Raw genomic sequence first — 16,780 nt, 5'->3', positions numbered from 1 at the left:
CCGGAGCTGGACTCCTCCAACACCAGAGAGAGAAGGCCAGATCAGCACCAGCCATGGCTTAAACCAATTCTCCACAAAAAGTACCCTTGGAGTAATGTCAGATGCCAGGGCATACAATGCCCCAGGCCAGACAAACTGATAGAGGGACTATGGGCTTGGCCCATTACCTTCTCTATTCTGCCAAACAGATATTACTCAACCTCTAAGACTTCTCCATCAAGTCTTCCAGCCCGACAATCTCTCTCCTCTGTGTAGTGTAGAGTGCATTCCTGGAGCCAGACCAGCTGAGTCAGAATCCTGACTTTGGGCAAGTTGTTTATGTCTTGTGCCTCAGTTTCCTCATCTGTAAAATGAAGATAATAATAATTGTCTCTGGAATTATTTAAAGAGTGCATTTATCAAGGTGAAGAAATATGGCAGATATCATCTCAACCAAGCAATCAAAGTTAACATCATCAAAATGAAATAAACCCCAACAGCACAATACTCCTGATATGATGTTAAGAATATAACATTTCTTCAGGGCTGGGGATGTGGCTCAAGCTTGCCTGGCATGCACGGGGCGCTGGGTTCGATCCTCAGCACCACATAAAAATAAAATAAAATAAAGATGTTGTGCCCCCCGAAAAATAAAAAACTGTTAAAAAAAAAGAATAGAACATTTCTTCAATGGCATTACTACCAAAAGCACATAATCTGAACTTAATTTTAAAGAAACATCAGACTAACCCAAAATGAGAGATGTTCCAGTACATTGCTATAACAGCACCTCAGCTTGGGTGATTTTTTAAAGTGAAGAGATTAATTTTGGCTCATAGTCCTGCAAGTCCAAGGCACTGGCATCTGCTTGGCCTTGGTGAGGGCCTCATGCCATTTTCAACTCAGGACAGAAAGCAGAAGGGCTAGCAGCTTGTGCAGAAGAGATCACATGGTGAGAGAGGAAGCAAAAGAAAGCCAAGGTAGCTAAACTCATTTATGTAACAACCCACTCTCACAGTAATGAATCCAGTCCCACAAGAACAGGAACTCATTCCCCTAAGCAAGACATTTATCTCTCTTAATGACCAAATCACTTCCTAAAGGGTCCACCACCTCTCAATACTGTTACACTGGGGACCAAATTTCAACATGAGTTTTGACAGGGACAAATCACATCCAAACTACAGCATGAAAAATTCTACAAAGTAACTGATTCTTACTCTTCAAAAATGGCAGGGTCGTGAAATATAAAAAGATTGAGAACTGTTCTAGATTTTTTTTTCTTTTTACACAGACAGCTAAATGCAATATGTGATTTAGGGTTGTCTCTTGGACCAGAAAGGAAAAAGAGTATAAAGGAAAGAATTTTCCATTCTGTTTTGTTTCATTGTTTTTCTCCAAAAGACACTATTGGCACAGTTGGTAAAACATGAGCTATGTGGATTTGATAGTGTTTTCTGTATCACTGTTAACATTCTGATCTTGATAAGTGTACTGTGGGTGTGCCGGATAGTATCTTAGGTGGAGCCTTGGTAAGTACAGTAACTATAGGTATTAAACTCCTAAGCAATAAGAGTCCGCCCCATGCAGTCTTTTATTATATGCACTTTTTGTTGCTTAATTCTTTGGCAGACAATGCTTGATCCTTCAGGACATTCTGTATTTGTAACACTCATAAGCCTTAATACATTGATACACAAATTAGTTTTTGAACAGATATTGAAGTAGATCTGAAATTGCCAGTTATTGTGTCATATCAAAAAATGCAAAGAGATACGAGACCCAGGTCCAAGTCATTCTGGAATGTTCCATTCAGGTGGGAAAGGCTGAAAGATCCTTTACAGGTGAGATCAAGAAAAGGTGCTTTGTACTGACTGGTAAGATGGAAACATCAATAGGAATTCAAAGGAGAGAAAGGAATGTATACAGAAAAAATTAAAAAAAATGACAATAAAAAGTAGAACAAAAAGACCCTGTTTAAAATAAATTTTTGTGAGTTTTATGTGGGATGAATGTGGGTTTGCCACATTCATCCCACATAAAATTCAGGGTGACAAATCAAGAAGTAGAATATGCTTAAGGATAGTCACTATATTATCTCTGGTAACAGCAAAAGACTGAAATTAAATGGCTTTTATATCCATACAACAGAATACCATGCATCCATTAAAAAGGAACTGATCTCTCTGTAGTCACAACTATAGGTCACAATTGTGCCTACTTGGTAGGGGATGTTTTCAAGAGGGACAAATGGGGCCAATAGGAGCTGCATACACGCTGTGTTGTAAAGAGTTGGTATTGACAGATGTGAGATGTATGTAAAAAATTATTGAGTCGGGCTGGGGTTGTGGCTCAGCAGTAGAGCACTTGCCTAGCATGTGTGAGACCTGGGTTCAATCCTCACCACCACAAAAGAATAAATAAATAAAATAAAGGTATTAAAAAAATCTTAAGTCTCTTAAGATTTGAGTACTTAATACTTGTTCACTTTACATAAATAAAGTCTGGTTGAATTTTAAAAGAACTGTTAAAACTTAATGTATGTATTGATAAGGAATTACCTCCAGAGTATATTGTTAAAATGAAAAAATGCATATAGAACAATATCTGTGGAATGCAATACTTAGGATGCTCAATAAAGTAAACAGATATATGCCAGTCCTTGCCTGTGTCTGAAACCTCATTAGAAGACAATAGGAGAAATGGATAAGGTGGGCTGGGGATATAGCTAGTTGGTAGAGTACTTGCCTCACATGTACAAGGCCATGGGTTCAATCCTCAGCACCAAAAAAAAAAAAAAAGGATAAGGTACTCCCTCTCCACAGGAGGCAAGAACTGAGTGACTGGGATACTAGGGCTGGGAACACACATAGAGTAGGGGGAAATATAAACATGAAGAGAAAGTAAGAGTTGTTGGTTTTGTTTTTTTTTTTTTTCCTGCAGATTGAATCCAGGGGTGATCTACCACTGAGTTACATCCCCAGTCCTTCTTATTTTTCATTTTGAGATGAGATCTTTCTAAGTTGCTGAGGCTGCCCTTGAACATGCAATCCTCCTGCCTCAGAATCCTTAGTTGCTGTAATTATAGGTGTGCACCATCAGGCCCACCTCCATTGGTACTTTAATACCACAGGCTACTTTTGTAGTTTGTGTTTAAATCAAGAAATGAGGCCTGTGTAAATGCAGGATCTAAGCATAACCAAGGCGTCTGGGTGGGGGAACTGATTTACAGTTGTGTTTTTCTCCATAAACTAACACATCTGGATCCCATGTCAAACTCCGTAAGTCAATTTTATGATAGATTTAAAACTCAGCCAGTTATCCATTAATTGATTAAAATTAGTACATCCAGACTGGGGATATAGCTCAGTTGGTAGAGTGCAGAGAAAAATCATGAGTATCAGTTCTGATGGCCCTTTCTTCCTTCTTATGGTAGTATACTTCCCCCTAGTGTCTAGATAACAAATGACACCAAAGACATTCTCAAGTACATTCAGAAACAAGGAAATAAAGGAAATAAATATGATTGAAGAGAAGCCTTTTTTTTTTTTTTTTTTTTTGAGATGGTTTCTTCTCTCTATGTTACCCAGTCTGGCGTGGAACTCCTGGGCTCAAGTGGCCCTCTTGCCTCAGCCTCCCAAGTGCTGGGACTGCAGACAAGCACCACCATGCTTGGCACAAAAAGCTCACTTTTTTTTTTTTTTAAGAGAGAGAGAGAGAGAGAATTTTAATATTTATTTGTATGTGGGGCTGAGGATCGAACCCGGGCCGCACGCATGCCAGGCGAGCGCGCTACCGCTTGAGCCACATCCCCAGCCATTTTACTATGATTGAAAAATGTATTAGAAGTCAATTTTAGGGGGCTGGGGTTGTGGCTCAGCAGTAGAGCACTTGCCTAGCATGTGTGAGGCACTGGGTTTGATCCTCAGCACCACATAAAAACAAATAAATAAAAAACATAGAGGTATGTCCATCTATAACTAAAAAAAAGAAAGAAAGGAAGGAAGGAAGGAAGGAAGGAAGGAAAGAAAGAAAGAAATCTTAGCCAGGTGTGGTGGTACACACCTGTAATTCCAGAGATTCGAGAGGCTGAGGCAAGAGGATCAAAAGTTCAAAGCTAGCCTCAGCAACTCAGTGAGGCCCTAAGCAACTTAGTGAGACCCTGTCTCAAATTTAAAATAATAATAGGTCTGGTGGTGTGGTTCAGTGGTTAAGCACCTCGATAACAAAAAAAGAAAGAACCATCTGTACACATGCAAATATGCTTGTATATGTCTCAAATACCTCTAAAGAATATAAATAAACTGTTAACAGTATTTGTCTCCAGAAAGGAGAACTGAGTGACTGGGAGAACTATCATGGTATATTATTGTGTATCATATCAAACTCGAGCCACGTAATATATTGCTATTTGGAAAAATAATTAAACTTTAAAAAGAAAAAATCTGACTATTAAATTCTACAAGTTGATTGACAAAGGGGTCTTTCACTCATTGATTCATGTATTTAACAAATATTTATTGGAATGCTTTCTATGTACTGGGTACTGTCTGGAAAAGTAAAGGTGAAGAAAACTGACACATTTCTGCCCTCTTGGGGTTTACTATGCTTAGAGTGTGTCCTTGGATACTACATGTTGAAGGAAGCAGAGCCCATGATCACCACATAGGGCAGAGGCCCTGGGGCCCTGGGTCAGTGTGGTGGGGAACAATCTTTTCCTATTTGCTTCAGACCTATGTTGAGGTGTTTTTGTTTTAGCATTTTAGATTTTTCTTAATTTATGATACTTGACAAGTGTGATAAAACAAACATTTCACTTACCCAAGAGCTGAAGCTCATAAGTTCTTCCCAAGTATCATGGAAAACTTAAATAGCCACAAACATGGCTACAAAACTGTCTCAACAAAGGTATCATAGAAATTATATTGCCTGTCTATAATGCAACCAAGAAGAAATTCATCAATGAAAAAGTTAATTTCAAAATTAATCCCCAAAATGTAACACATTTGTAAATAACATGCATGAGAAAAACAGTATAATAATGGAATTTAGAAAATCCTTCCAACTGACCATACAAAAATACATTATTAGCAAAATTTGTGGGACAGAGTAAGCCTTAAATGCATTTATTAGAAAAATAGGCTGAAAATTAAGGAAATGTTTAGTTTAAATTAGAAAAACAAAAATACGCAAAGAAAGTACAAAGAAATAAATAGTAAAAATGAAAGAAATTTTAAAATATAAAAGAAAGATATGGAGAAGTTCAACAAAGCTAAAGTTTGGTTGTTGATAAGGTGAAAAGCAATAATATTTACAAATTTATGGAAGTGTTAAACAATTTTTTAAAAGAGAGCACACAAGTAAATAATATGATGAATGAAATAGAGGCCAGAACTACAAATGCTAAGATATGAATAATGTTATGTTAATAGAGTTAAAAACTTAGGTAAAATGGGAAAATTCCTAGAAAGACAGCAAAATTGCCTGAAATAGAAAACTTGAATAATCAGAAACAGAATCAACAGTTTAAAATGTCTCACATAAAAAACATATATTCATTCCATAAATATTCAAGAAATAAAAGAGCCAAACCTTACACATTGAGAAACCTTAAAACCAGAAAATATCCAACTCATTTTTGTAAGGTTAATAAAATCTTGATAGAATATCCAAACAAGAGTAAGAAAGAAAATTATAAGTCAATTTCTCATGAATACAGAAGCAAAGAGGCTAAACACAGTGCTAGCAAGTCAAATCCAGCAATGCATTTAAAAAAAAAAAAATGCTTTGTTAAGGAAGTCAGATCCTAGGCCGATGTGGTGAAGATTTGGGCCTATTTTTTCTATTTGGTGCAGGGTCTCTGTTCTAGTGCCTAAGTCTTTGAACCACTTTGAGTTGATTTTTGTGCAGGGTGAGAGATAGAGGTTTAATTTCATTTGCTACATATGGATTTACAGTTTTGCCAGCACCATTTGTTGAATAGGCTTACTTTTCTCCAGTGAATGTTTTTGGCACCCTTGTCTAGTATGAGATAACCATATTTATGTGGGTTTGTCTCTGTGTCCTCTATTCTGTACCATTGGCCTACAAGTCTATTTTGGTGCCAATAACATGCTGTTTTTGTTACTGTAGCTCTATAGTATAGTTTAAGGTCTAGTATTGTGATGCCTCCTGCTTCACTTTTCTTGCTAAGGATTGCTTTAGCTATTCCAGGTCTCTTATTTTTCCAAATAAATTTCATGATTGCTTTTTCTATTTTTATGAAGAATGTCATTGGTATTTTAATAGGAATTGCATTAAACCTGTATCGAATCTATAAATGGGATGGATTCAAATTAAAAAGCTTCTTCTCAGCAAAGGAAACAATAATATGAGGAAAGAACCTACAGATTTGGATAATATCTTTACCACATGCACTGCCAATAAAGCATTAATCTCTAGGATATATAAAGAACTCAAAAACCTCAACACCAAGAAAACAAATAACCCAATCAATAAATGGGCTAAGGAACTGAACAGACGCTTCACAGAAGAAGAAATACACTTGATCAACAAATATATGAAAAGGTGTTCAACGTCTCTAGTAATTAGAGCAATGCAAATCAAAACTACTCTAAGATTTCATCTCACCCCTGTCAGAATGGCAATCATCAAGAATACAGGCAACAATAAATGTTGGTGAAAAGGTACACTCATAAATTGTTGGTGGGACTGCAAATTAGTGCAACCACTATGAAAAGCAGTATGGAGATTCCTCAGAAAACTTGGAATAGAACCACCATTTGACCAAGCTATCCCACTCCTTGGTTTATACCCAAAGGACTTAAAAATCAGCATATTATAGTGACTCAGCTACATCAATGTTTATAACAGCTCAATTTACAATAGCTAAACTATGGAACCAACCTAGGTGTCCCTCAATAGATAATGGATAAAGAAATTGTCATATATATATATATATATATATATATATATATATATATATATGTATATTCAATGGAATATTATTCAGCTTTAAAGAAGAGTGAAATTATGGTATTTGCCAGAAAATGGTTGGAGTTGGAGAACATCATGCTAAGCAAAACAAGCCAATCCTGCAAAACCAAAGGCCAAATGTTTTCTCTAATATGTAGATGCTAATTCACAATAAGATGGGGGGCACTAGGTAAAAATAGTGTTACCTTAGGTTAGATAGAGGAAAGTGATAGGAGGGAAGGGGAGGGAATGTGGGGAAAGAAAAGATAGTAGAATAAAACAGACATTATTACTGTATGTATATATGTGCCTACATGACCAATATAATTCTGCAACTTGTACACTCAGAAAAATAAAATTATATCCCATCTATGTATGATATATCAAAGTGCATAAATACATTCTACTGTCATGTATAACTAATTAAAACAAACTTAAATTTTTTTAAAAAAAAATGCCTTGTATTAGGAATGCAGGAATGATTCAGCATTAGAATTTAATTTGCTCATATGAAAATTGGTAGATTTTCTTTGTTTTTCTCAAAAGACCAAACTCAGAACAAGTGCTGAAATTTATGAGAGGACAGTTGTGACTCAATAAAGAGAGAACTTGAAAAAATATCAGTCTAAAAATAGAATACCTGGAAAGGAATTGATATTCTTATATCATGAATGCTTCCTGTTCAAACACTGAAATTTGACCCATGAGAATGCTATAAAAATGTTCTTGCATCAAATGTAAAATAGATTTTACCTGGAAGTTGATTTGCCCACTCAGTCATCATTCACTTGAAATTCAAGAAATGAAAACTGCTGTATTTACATCTCTCAACTCAATTGGTTTCAAAGGATATGTGAAACCCACTGCAGATTGGTGGCCTCTAGTGATGTTTGAAAAAGACTCTTTACTCTTTGGTCCTGATTTCATCTGTGGTGAGAAGTCCTGCTTTCTTATGGTTCCTTCCTTCAGTAGAAGAGATTGCTGAGACTCCCAATATAGGAGGTGGGAGCATCCTTCTCACTGAAACCCAGTTGATCACCCTAACCAACTGACACCGGGAAGGAGCTGGTGTAGTATTAAACTATCTCCTGGCCCTACAGCTAAGAACACAGTTCTTCCCTAGGGGCACTGCCAAAGACTCTTAAGAACAGCAGAGAGAGTGTTGCTCACCAGGTGTGTGGCCTTGGAAACCTCTGGGCCCCAATGTCATAATTATAACCAATTGACTGGCCCTCCAAGATCTACCTTGCAGTTCTCAGCTCTCACTATTCCTCATACTCTGCCTAAGACACTTCTCTGTGCCGTGTCTTCAGAATATATGTTCTCTCTTGACTCATGTATCTCTGCAGCCTGGGATTCCTCTCACTGCTCTTATTTTGACTTCATGTTTCACTTGAAGCCACCATGTTTGCCATATCTCAAATCTTCCTTCCCTGGATTCCTCATATAATGCTTATATAAAGAGAGAATATGTGTATCACTGATGCAAGTAAATATTTTTTCTTTGATTTGGAAAAAAAAAGAATTTAATTTGCTAAACCAGGTTTAATGACACATACCAGTAATGCCAGCTACTAGGGAGGCTAAGGCAGGAGCATCACAAGATCGAGGACAGCTTGGGCAAATCAGCAAGACCATCTCTCAAAATAAAAATAAAATTTAGGACTGGGAATGTAGCTCAGTATTTGAGTACCCCTGGGTTCAATCCTCAGTACATCATCATCATTATCATCAGAATAATAATAATATAATTCTACCACATTAACAAATTAATGGAAAAGTCTTGATTATCTCAACAGAGTAAATGCACAAAATAAAATTCAATATTCATTAATGATTTTTAAACTCTTTAATTTTAAGCAAAGTTTTTATCTGATAAAGGGTAAAATCATACTTAATGATAAAATGCTAAAAGAGGGTAAAATCATACTTAATGATAAAATGCTAAAGGCCTATAGATAGGAGGAAAGTAAATCAATAGGACAATTCATATACATTAGTCTCTCCCTACTCAAATATTTAATGAATCACCTAGAACATTACTCATCTGTGATATACCTTCATTACCCTCTTGACCACAGATTGTTACTATAATGCAAGGTGATCCTGGTCAAATGATCCATCAGGAAGCCAAAAGAGACTACACAATGGCCAATGTGTCAGGTATGAATAATAAATACAAAGTTCCCGTGGGCAAAAGTGAGGTTTCACTCCCATTCTTTCATGTATGAACCAGATGTTGGAAAAATGAAAAACTATTCATGAGCAGAGAAGATCTGACTTTTCTGGGAGTTCAAAAGAACGCATTTGGCTAGAAAGGCAGTAATTTGTGCTTGTGGATTTCAGGGAATCAGAGAAAGAAATCAGAAAGGCAACTAAGATATTTTATCTGGTATTAGCAAAATGACCTATGAGCAATGGGTGTCTTGAGTCAAATTCCTCTCCAAACAAATTCTGAGAAAGGATGTAGATGCAATCAGTTTATTTGGGAGGTAACCCCAGGAAACACCAGTAGAGGAATAGAGAAGCAAGAAAGGAAAAGGAAGAAGTTCAATGTGGGCTACCAACTTGGCAACTGAAGCTCCATTCTACTATAGACATTCCAGAGAATTGCCCTGCTTGAGGACAGTCTGCCATACCACTCTCCTGCCATGATGTTCAGCCTTGCCTTAAGCCAGAGGAATGCAGCCAGTCAGTCTTTTGTATTAACACCTCTGAAACCATGAGCTTTCAAATAAACTTTTCCTCCCCTCTACCAATTGTTGTGGTTGGGTCGTTTTAGTCGCAACAGCAAGAAAGCTGATTAAAACACCATGTCAGCAAAATTGACAAAATCTAGAAGCTCTAAGAGTGAAATACAGTGAAAATGGAAGAAGTGATAAAAAAAATATTATGAATGAGGCATACAGTAAAGGGGCAATCATAGTTTTATGAACAAGGATTTGAAAATGCTAGAAAAAGTATTAATTAAAACCATGAAATATTGTCTTGCACTCATTGGATTGGCAATGACACAAAGGCTTATAAGAATTCCATTGGTGAAGACGTGAGGAAATGCACTCTTTTTTATGAGTTCTTTTTAGTTATACATGACAGTATAATCCATTTTGATATAATTATACATGTATGGAATATATCTAATTCTAATTAGGACCCCATCTTGTGGCTGTACATATGGTGGGATTCATTATGGTGTATTCATATATGTACATAGAAAAATTATTTCAGATTCATTCCAACTGTCTTTCCTTTTCCTATCCTACCCTCACTTCCCTTCATTCCCCTTTGACTAATTTACTAAATTTCTATTCTTTCCCTCCCACTATGTGGATCAGCTTCTACCTCTCAGCAAAAACATTCAACCTTTGGCTTTTGGGAACTGGCTTATTTCACTTAGTATGATAGTCTCCAGTTTCATCCATTTACCAGCAGAAGTCATGAAGTAATTTTATGGCTGAGTAATATTCCATCATGTATATTTTCTTTATTGTACATTTTCTTTATCCATATGTATATTTTCTTTATTGTACCTTTCTTTATTCATCTGCTGAAGGGCACCTCGCTTGGTTCCATAGCTTAGCTATTGTGAGTTGAGCTGCTATATACATTGATGTAGCTGCATCACTTTAGTATGCTGATTTAATACCGTTGGATATGTACCAAGGGAAATAACCCAGTCAAATAGAGGTTCCATTCTTAGTTTTTTGAGGAATCACCATATTGCTTTCCAGAGCAATTGCACTAATTTGCAGTTCCCACCAGCAATGTATGAGTTTACCTTTTCCCCACATCCTCTCCAACATCTATTATTGCCTGTATTCTTGATTGTTGCTATTTTGGCTGGAGTAAGATGAAATCTCAGTGTAGTTTTAATTTGCAGGGAAATTAACTCTTACACATTATTTGTAGGGGTGTAAATTAGTACAATTAACTGAAAGGGCAATTTAACCATACGTATCCAGTATTTATTTTAAAAAAGCACAACCTTTACCATAGTCAATTCATTTCTAAGAATTTTTCCCAAAGATATGTCCACAAGTGTGCTTAAAAAAAAAAAAAAAATAGCCCTTGGCATCTTGTAGCATTGTTCATAATAGCAAACAACTGGGGAAAAAACATTTAAGATACATCAGTAAGGATGGACCTTACTAACAGCTCTAGTAAGCTCAGTGGTCTGATCTGGGAAAAGGAGGGCAGGGTCCAATGAGGTGCTCATGGGTGGCCTTTAGCAGTGGTTGAACAGAACTACTACATGACTTGGCTGCCAGTACTGGTTTATGCTTGTTGCCCCTGCATCCCATACGGTTAGCACTCACTCCCTCTCAAAAGTGTCCTGTCTTGACTGTAAACTTGCGACCACTCCATATTGCAAAAATCGGTACTCCTTGGCTCTCCCAGGGCCCCCTGAGAAGGAGAGGTCTTTTAGGGCTGGGCCTAGCACACCCACACCGCACTGGCCAGGCTCAGTCATGCGGGCAGCCCAACCTCAAAAGAATCTGGGAAAGAGTCCCTAGCTTAGTAGAAAGAGAAAGTGACCGAATTGGGGTACATCCCACCACAGGGCATGGCCCCTAAGTAAACTAAGGACCAGCATTCCTGGACCAACTGGAGTCGGAAGCTGGCAACCTTGGTGGCTTCTAGAAATATATCAGAAAGCCAGGCGTGGTGGCACACACCTGTAATCCCAACGCTCCAGAGGCTGAGCCAGAAAGATTGTAAATTCAAAGTCAGCCTCAGCAACTTAGCGAGGTCCCAAGCAACCCGGGGAGATCCTGCCTGTAAATAAAATATTTTTAAATGGTCTAGGGATATGGCTCAGTGGTTAAGTGACTCTGGATTCCATCTCTGGTACCAAAAACAAAATCAAAACAAAACGAAAGAAAGAAAAGAAAAACATCAGAAAATGGGGTCAAGAATGAGGAGACGATCACACTGCCTACTCAGTTGTGGATGCATTTTCTAGCACGTATTCCCTTTAAAAAGCAAATTTAAAGGTGGAGGGATTCAGGAGACATTCCACAAGCTGGTCAAGGTAGTGAGGGTGCAGTTAACTACTCCACCAACAGGAAGAGGCAGGGAAAATTAAGTCTGGGGAACCGAAGTATCTCAACGGCTTCAGGAGCAGCACCAAGCCAATGCGGATGCGGACAGCAAAGGGAACGCGTACCTTGACAGAACCTCGGCATCTCTGCAAAGAACGTAAGCCACGACGCCCCGCCCCACGCCACACCGCGCCTGCGCCTGCTCAGCTGCACCGCGACGCCCCGCCCAGCCGGTGACGTAGCGTGCACGTGGGCGGGGCCCAGGCTTGCAAGATCCAAGGGGTTGCACTCCGCGGTTAGAGGCCGAGGTGACGCTGGCTGGGGCCAGAGAGCTAGGAAGCACCCCGCGAACTGCCTGGGAAGGGCACCAGCCTCCGTGGTTGGAGTAGAGGGTGCCGTGCAGGGTAAGCTGCGGGCTTCGGGGGCTGCAGGTGGGCCTTCCCAAAGCGGTGGCACCTTGGAGGCGGGGGCCAGAGTGGAGGAGGGTCCTGGTTTCCCAGGGCTCACGCACCTGGCAAACTCTTGGTTCAGAGCGACAGCGCCTGGAGGGCTGCCTGAGGGTCACTCGCAGCCCCAAGCTCCTCTCTCTCTCCCTTTCTGTCCCAGTTCTATTTGTCCTCTCTGGACGTCTGGACTCCGCTGACCCGTGGGCCTTGTTCAGTGTTGTGGACAACAGGGTAGGTAATATAGCAGGGGTCTCTATCCCCAAGAGGCTATACATTCCTGCCTCATTCATTCATTTAGCCAGCAGTTAGTGACCCGCCACCAAGCTCAGCGCCAGGGATAGGACAAACAGGCCCTTCTCCTTCTGGATCTCATAGTCCATTTGGGATGCCGACGAAACAGGTAAGATTCTGTCGTTTCATCAGTACTGAAGATAGGAGGACAATTAACTTTGATGGAATGGTGACCAGGAAGAGCTGGTAGGTGGTCAGGGTGGTTCAGGGTGATTCTGCCTGAGTTGACCTGTGGCCATGGGTGTTTCAGGTTGAGAGAGGGAATGATCCTGGGTTGGACAGAGCTGTATACCAGGATAGACTTATTCAGTGGAAGCATGAAACAGCCAGGAGAGAGTGAAAAGAGAAGGACAGATGAGAGGGGACAGAGAAAAGAGTGTGCAGCTGGAAGCCATTGAATGGTTTTAAGAGATGGGAGAAAACCTACATTGCTGGGAAGGTCTTGGTAGGCACAATCCCTCACCCTGGATGTGTCTCCAAAGCAGTGAGTCACAGGGAAGTTCTTGGACAGTTTTAGGAATCTTTACAGGTGCCTGTATTCTGGGATTATATATACTGAGGCACACATCCTACAATCACACAGGATACAGAGGAAATCCCAAACCCTAGCCATCAGTGTGGGAATTTCAAACCTCTGGGAAGGAGTCTCCCTGGGGAGAAGTGGATGGTGAATTTTGATTACAAAGGCAAAAGGCTTTCCCTCAGACCCAGTGTGCAGAGCCATGGAGGGGGAAGAATAGTGTTTTTCTGGAAGAGGTTTCCCTGTTCATGTTGCCATTGTATTAAAAAATGTAATCATTCATGTGCTGGGGTAGAATAGTAGAGTGCTTGCCTAGCATGTGCAAAGGACCTGGGTTCAATCCCCAGCACTGAAAGAAAAAAAAAATGGCAGTCACTTGCAAAATCTGACAAGCATAATGCAGCAAATCCAAAAACAGTTTTTTATTCCTCTAGTTCTACCCTGGAAAACATCAATTGGCTAATATGGTGTGTGTGTATTTCTCCTTTCTAGAGCCTAATATTCAGAACCTGAGGCGGGCAGCTATTTGTGTAAGGAAGTCTGGAAGTACCTCCTCTCCCACTGTGTCCTGTGAAAAGGAAATAGCAGGTGATGTTGACAGAACTTATTCATGTATGGCTTGTTGCTGAGAAAAGATTTTTTATGACTACCAGGAGAATGAGTGCTTTGCTAGTGTGCTTTATTATGTCTCGTTTTTAGCCTGTGCTTCAATCATTTTCAATTGTACCCTTTTACAATACTTTAACAAAAACCTGACAAAAACTGGCCAACAGATTAGGCAACCCCCAATCCAATCATATGGAGCATGCATTTCCAGCTGCCAACCTGCTATCCCCAGCTAGTCAGGTCAAGGTAGACTTCTGTCTGTAACACTTCTTATGGTTTAGATATGCGGTATCCCCCAAAAGCTCCTTGTTAATGCAGGAATGTTCAGAGATGATTGGATTGTGAGAGCTATGATTTAATCAGTCCATCCTTGTGTGAATAGGTGATAACTATTGGCCTGTGGGGTATGGCTGGAGGAGGTGGGTCACTGGGGGTATGCCCTAGATGGACTTATCTTCCCTGCAGCTTCTCCTTCTTCTTATGGACCCCTGAACACAGGAGATGGCAAATAAGGGATGTTTTTTAATGGGTAGATAATAGCCACCTTTGCCTCAAATTTGGTAGACCACCTATTAATCTGATAGTATAGAACATGGTTCTTAGACTGACTCAGGGCATGATAAAAACTTACTTCTATAGAGGCTGAGATAAAATGCTTTCATAGTTACAAGGTGTTAGTATTACTTTTGTATCCTCACTATTCATCTCTGGCAATTACTGACTGCTTCAGAACTTTGTCTGTAAATATTAAGTCAATATTTAATGGTTACATAGAAACCTGAAACTGGGTTACAATAATCTAACAAAGGCCTATGAGAGAAGCAGTAGTAGGGTAAGAGCTGGCTGCCTCAGCATGGGCATTCCCTATACCACATCTCTCTGATAATATCAGCTAACATCCCCTAATGCAGGTAATTCCCCAACCTACCATAGGGTCAGTCCCTTTTCTGACTGATGTTCTATCATGTCTAAATTGGTGTGTAGGAAACCTGGTCACTACCTCCTCCTGCCACATGGACCCTCCCCAAAGATCTGTTCCTATCTGTGACCACACTCAGGTGCTAGGGCACTGTTAAAGCCTACATCTTTCTCTTACTGCCTCTTCTGTCTCTAAGCCATCACTCAAGCCTCCTTCAGCAGCAGTTGGCTGAGCAGCCACTGAACCCTAAGGAGAGAACTCAAGTGGCTAGGGCTGAGAGCAGCAGTAAATGTTGCAAGGGTGTGGAAAAAGAACCAAAGGAACAGGATGCTAATAAAATAAAATAAATAATAAAAAAGAAGAACATTTAAATTAGGATGAATCTCAGTAAGGCATGGCCTGTCGCCTTTGTTGAAAGTGGGAGGTAACTAAAACTGTAAAATGATGAATTTGATGGGCTGGGTTGTAGCTCAGTGGTAGAGCACTTACCTACACACATGAGGCACGGGGTTTGATCCTTAGCACCACCTTAAAAACTAAACAAATAAAATAAAGGTATTGTGTCCATCTACAGCTAATTTTTTTTAATTTTTTAAAAAAATGATGAATTTGATGCAGTGCGGCAGTAGGCAGACCCCATCCTCTGCAGTCCCCCACCACCACTGCCTTTCCTCCTCCAACCTCAGATCTCATGTATGTTACCAGCCTGGGTTAAGCCATTGGAGGATTTTTTTTTAATTGTAATAAAATTTACCATCTTAGCCATTTTTAAGTGTGGCTTGAAGTATATACACATTGTTGTGTAAACATCACCACATCTTTAAAACTTCTTCATCTGACCCAATGTATATGGTTGTACAAACAACCTTGCATCCTTTGGATGAACCTTACTTGATCGTGGTGCACTATCTTTTTAGTATGTTTTTGTATTTGATTTGCCAGAACTTTGTAGAGAATTTTTGCATCCATATTCATTAGAGATATTGATCTGGAGTTTTCTTGCTTTGATGTGTCTTTGCCTGGTTTTGGAATCAGGGTGACATTGGCCTTATAGAATGAGTTTGGAAGTGCTCCCTCTTTTTCTATTTCCTGAAATAAATTGAAGAGTATTGGTATTAGTTCTTCTTTAAAGGTCTTGTAGAGCTCGGCTGTGTATCCATCTGTTCCTGGGCTTTTCTTGGTTGGTAGACTTCTGATGGCATCTTCTATTTCATCACTTGAAACTGATCTGTTTAAGTTTTGTTTCATCCTGATTTAATTTGAGTAAATCAGATGACTCTAGAAATTTGTCAATGACTTTGATATTTTCTATTTTATTGGAGTATAAGTTTTCAAAATTATTTCTAATTATCTTCTGTATTTCTGTAGTGTCTGTGGTGATATTTCATTTTTCATTACATATGTTAGTAATATGAGTTTTTTCTTTGCTTAATTAGCATGGCTAAGGGTTTGTCAGTTTTATTTATTTTTTCAAAGAACCAACTTTTTGTTTTGTCAATTTTTTCAATTGTTTCTTTTGTTTCAGTTTCATTGATTTCAGCTCTGATTTTAATTATTTCCTGTCTTATACTGCTTTTGGTATTGATTTGTTCTTCTTTTTCTAGGATTGTGAGATGTAATGTTAAGTCATTTATTTGTTGACTTTGTCTTCTTCTTTTTTTTTTTTTTTAAATTTTTTATTGTTGGCTGTTCTTTTAAAGAATGAACTCCATGCAATGAACTTTCCTCTTAGTACTGCCTTCATAGTGTCCCAGAGATTTCAATACATTGTATCTGTGTTCTCATTCACCTCTCAGAATTTTTTAATCTCCTCCTTGATGTATTTTGCAACCCATTGTTCATTCAGTAGCATGTTACTTAGTCTCCAGGTGTTGGAGTGGCTTTTAGTTTTTATTTTATCATTGATTTCTAATTTCATTCTATTATGACCTGAAAGAATTCAGGATAATATCTCTACTTTTTTATATTTGCTAAGAGTTGCTTTGTGGGGCTGAGATTGTAG

At 38.9% G+C, this 16,780-nt stretch overlaps 1 protein-coding gene across 4 annotated transcripts in view; it reads left to right on the top strand.

The window, feature by feature from the left end:
- The first annotated feature begins 12,281 nt into the window (after positions 1–12,281).
- Entpd6 (ectonucleoside triphosphate diphosphohydrolase 6) overlaps positions 12,282–16,780 on the top strand; it is a 28,829-nt gene continuing 24,330 nt past the window's right edge. For 3 of the 4 annotated variants that reach the window (XR_003580483.2, XM_027920642.2, XM_027920628.2), the window contains exons 1-3: positions 12,282–12,400; positions 12,603–12,673; positions 13,746–13,841. The gene's annotated coding sequence lies outside the window, so the exon portion shown is untranslated. The remainder of the gene's footprint in view (positions 12,401–12,602; positions 12,674–13,745; positions 13,842–16,780) is intronic. The other variant, XM_027920635.2, reaches the window with a different exon arrangement.

The sequence above is a fragment of the Marmota flaviventris genome, chromosome 2, assembly GCF_047511675.1.
Source record: "Marmota flaviventris isolate mMarFla1 chromosome 2, mMarFla1.hap1, whole genome shotgun sequence".
NCBI classification, from domain to species: Eukaryota; Metazoa; Chordata; class Mammalia; order Rodentia; family Sciuridae; genus Marmota; species Marmota flaviventris.
Note: the sequence above shows the minus strand (reverse complement) of the source record. Positions and strands in the feature narration are given on the sequence as shown.